The sequence below is a fragment of the Triticum dicoccoides genome, chromosome 1B, assembly GCF_002162155.2.
Source record: "Triticum dicoccoides isolate Atlit2015 ecotype Zavitan chromosome 1B, WEW_v2.0, whole genome shotgun sequence".
Lineage (NCBI taxonomy): Eukaryota > Viridiplantae > Streptophyta > Magnoliopsida > Poales > Poaceae > Triticum > Triticum dicoccoides.
In genome coordinates, this window is record NC_041381.1 from 662,275,136 (window position 1) to 662,278,909 (window position 3,774).

At 55.3% G+C, this 3,774-nt stretch overlaps 1 pseudogene; it reads right to left on the reverse strand.

The window, feature by feature from the left end:
- The window catches only part of LOC119350839, a 62,492-nt pseudogene extending 61,471 nt beyond the window's left edge, over positions 1-1,021 (reverse strand).
- Between the last annotated feature and the right edge of the window lie 2,753 nt (positions 1,022-3,774).

The following is a 3,774-nucleotide window of genomic DNA, read 5'->3' on the forward strand; positions in this document are numbered from 1 at the left end:
CAACCTCTGACTCATTCGTCAACTCCGCAAACTCAACCGCTGGGAGAGCGGGGGAAAGAGAAGCCACCACAAGCTCCACCTCCCCACCCCCAACTAAGGTCATCGCCGAGGGCGTCCTCACCAAGCCGCCGATCATGGGCCTGTCAGCAGCATCAAACTCCAACATAGGAAGTGTGCGCTCAAACATATCATCACAATTTACCCGGTCACTCCAAAGTCTGGGAGGAGCAGAGGCTGGCTCAAAAGACCCAAATCGCAGAGAAGTCATTGGCACCGAGGGAGATGGTGCCAGCTCAACCCCGGCCCCATCCCCGGGCAGCTGAACAACAGGGCCTGATCCGTTATACCCCTCTCGTTTAGCCACATCAGTCGATGCCCCCTTAACACCTGCACTGTCGTCACCCTCGTGCATATCCACATCAGCCCCATTTATCGCCTCAGCAAACAGATCTGCATCCTCAAACTCGATCTCGAGAGGAAAAACCTCTCCCCTGTAAGTCCAGTTAACCACATCCGGGATGAACTCAATGTCCAGAACGCTCACTAGAAGTCGGACCACCCCATGAGCACGGCTAAAAGCCATATCCACTTTCTCAGTTTTCCCAACCATGATGCCCATACTAGCCACAACTCGAACATCCTGTAAAGGCTTAGATGGAGCCCCAGAAAACCGCAACCAAACCAGAGTAAGAGGCTTGCCCTTAGGCTCCACCTTCTTCCACTCGTGAAATTCCAGAATGCATTTAGTGCCAGGAACTCTGCACAAGCCAAAGCTCAGCAATCTCTGCAAATCATCCACAGATGGGAAGTAAACCTTAAAAGCATTGGCCTCAAGACTAACCAGATCCCACTGGAAGTCACCTGGAGCCAGTTCCTGAAGTCTCTTCACAATCTGAGCCACAGTCACCTCACCCTGGGTAGGTTTCACAATCCCAGTGGTCAAACTCTGCGCCTCCTCCGGAATCTCTCTCGCGGCCGGGGACTCAAAGAACATCAACTCAGCACAATATACTCCATACATTGTAAGAGCCGGAACCTAATCACACAGAAACGAGCAATCCCCCGTGGCATGTGCTGGCTTACCACATGAATCGCACAGCTCCGCCACGCACTCAGCAATGAAGTGACCCTTCTCACCACAACGATAGCATAACATCTTTTCCTTCTTTCGTGCCCACTTGGATACTCTCTCAGAATCAGTCCGGTCGCCTGCCTCAGATGTAGCCCAGTCGCAGGAACCTCCATGTTCGCCAGAGCTGTCACAACATCCATCGCCTGGCTAGGAAGGTCAGTGGACTGAACGGGATCGGTCACCACAGCTGACGCCGCATGGTCAATAACTGCCGGTGGCGGAGGCTGTCTGCGGTACCGCCCACGACCACCACCCCGACCGCCACTGTGACCACGGTAGCCACCTCTTTGCTGGTGATCTGGGCCGGAGGCACCCTCGACAAATCCACCTGGAGGGCCGAGAAACGGTCTTTCAGCAGACCCATCACTCTGCCAGGCATATCCACGACCGCCTCCCGTGGATGAGGAGCCATGGTGTTGTCCATCTCCATACGCATCATAACCATCGTCCCCCCACTGACCTCGGGGCGGATCAAAGGACTCTCTAGCGGTCGAGTTCTGCCTCGTCTGCGATGGTCCCGACCGATTTTGAGTCGGCCGCGCGACGTAGTGAGGCGGTGGCGCAGGACGAGGCTGACCGCCGGCAATAGTCGGGTTGACCATGGCCGGCCTCGGACCGCTGGCTCTGCCCCGATCCGCAGTAGCAATCACGGATGGCGTCGGCCCCGTTGGCCTGGGTCCAGCCAGCCCTTCTCTGCCCGCCGGCACCATGGGCGGCCTGTTCGCCGCGGGCACAGGGGGTCGAGCCCGAACGTTGCCTCCACCCCGCCCCGTAGCAGCATTAGGAGCGGTGGCGCCCCGCCCAGCACCGGCAGCAGCATGCCCAGCGCCAGCCACACCAAGCCCTGCGCCGGCTGCACCACGGCCTGCGCCCGCAGGCAGCGGCGGCTCGGCCCCAGACCGGGCCCTTGCAACAGCCGTCTGGGGTTTCTTCGCAAGAGGCAATCCATTCCCTCAGCCCGCCATGGCATCAAGGGGTAGAATCCCACGCGCACGACCAGGACCGCAAGAAGGGAACCCCGGCGTCCCGTTCCGACGAACCCTAGCTCGAGGCGCGATATCATACGTAAGACAAGAATCGATCTCTTCCGTGCATGTATCGGCAGACGCAAAACTGGTGGCATTCGGATAGCCTGGGCCTCATACCCAGCTATCTCCGGCCCAACCAATTGTGACTCAGAGACCGAGGAATTCGGCCCAACTCGGCCCAAAAGCAAATTCAAACTATCGACACGAGCCGCCCGGATCCCGATCGAGGAGATCGACGGCACGGTCGCCGCAGCCACCGTCGGCAGTGAACCGGCCACCTTCCAGTGCTCCGGCCTCCTCCTCTTAACCACAGTCCACGAATCCGGACGAATTAGATCGAAAAGCGTGAGGTTCGGAAGACGTACCTTAGGTAGGGGGCCCTTCCAAGGCCTGATCGCCGTCGCGGCCGTTCTCCGGTGAACAACGCGTCTGACCATCTCCTTCCTCTCGTCCGCGTGAAGCCCAACCCTCGCCGGATCATCCACCGGCAAGTCGACAGTTGTGGCCACCTCGTCTTCGTCATAACCAGAGTGAAAGAACTCACAGATCAGACCCGACGGAGTCGGCGACGGTGGTGAGGCCCCTGGATCCTCGCCGTCCCCGTCCGCATCATCTTCATCCGATCCAACCAGCGCCCAAAAACGGCCGCCAATGCGCGGGCTAGCCGCCGTAGTGGAAGGCCGCGCCTCGGCGGTCACCTCCCCGGTCGCCCGTGGAGTCGCCCATGGAGCCATCCCACAGCCGGACTGATCCGGCGATATCTCTACAATCATCAGGCAAATAGAGATACTACCTCCGTCTTGGTGAATAAGTCATTCGCGTAGTTCTAGGTCGACAATTTAGCTATCTAAATATGTATTATATGTGACAAAAAATATATTTTTTATACATCCGTGTAGAAATCTAGTGATATATTTTTCATGACATAGAACACATATTTAATTTCTCAAATCGATGACCTAGAACTATGTGAATGACTTATTCACCAAAACGGAGGTAGTAGGAGAGATTAACCCTTAATTAACAAGTGGGATATTTAAATCTCAACAAAGACAATATAGGACGGCATCTAAAACTGAGCTTAGCACCATTTGTACATATGTGAAGTATCCATATGTATAAAAAACAGGGAAAGAGGAAGGCTTCGCATACAGTTGACTAGTGAAGTATCCATGCGCATTTTCCAGCACCCAAACCCCAATAAGGTTCGATCGTGGCACACACGAGAAACCACGTGCATTCGTCAAGCGACTAGCCGTTTTTTCCTCCCATGTATGTACTACGTTTTATTTTTGAAGGTCACCGGGGGAGAGCAAAGCTCTCCACCTGAATATATTCAATCGAATTTGCCTAGAAGCCTCGCGACTCCATACAATGTTGAGTATATTGTGTACGTGTATATTTGTGTGTAGGGTCCACCTTCTGTTTCCTTTGTATAGTTGAGGTTGTGACCCACCTTTATACTTATATATACGTGCCTGGTGCACCGATCAATACATCGAGATTGCACAGCCCATATCTTGTCCTTCTACATGGTATCTATCGCAGCACGATCCTAACCCTAGCCGCCGCCGCTCCTCCACGCCGCCGTCACCAGCCGCCGCCGCCGCCCTC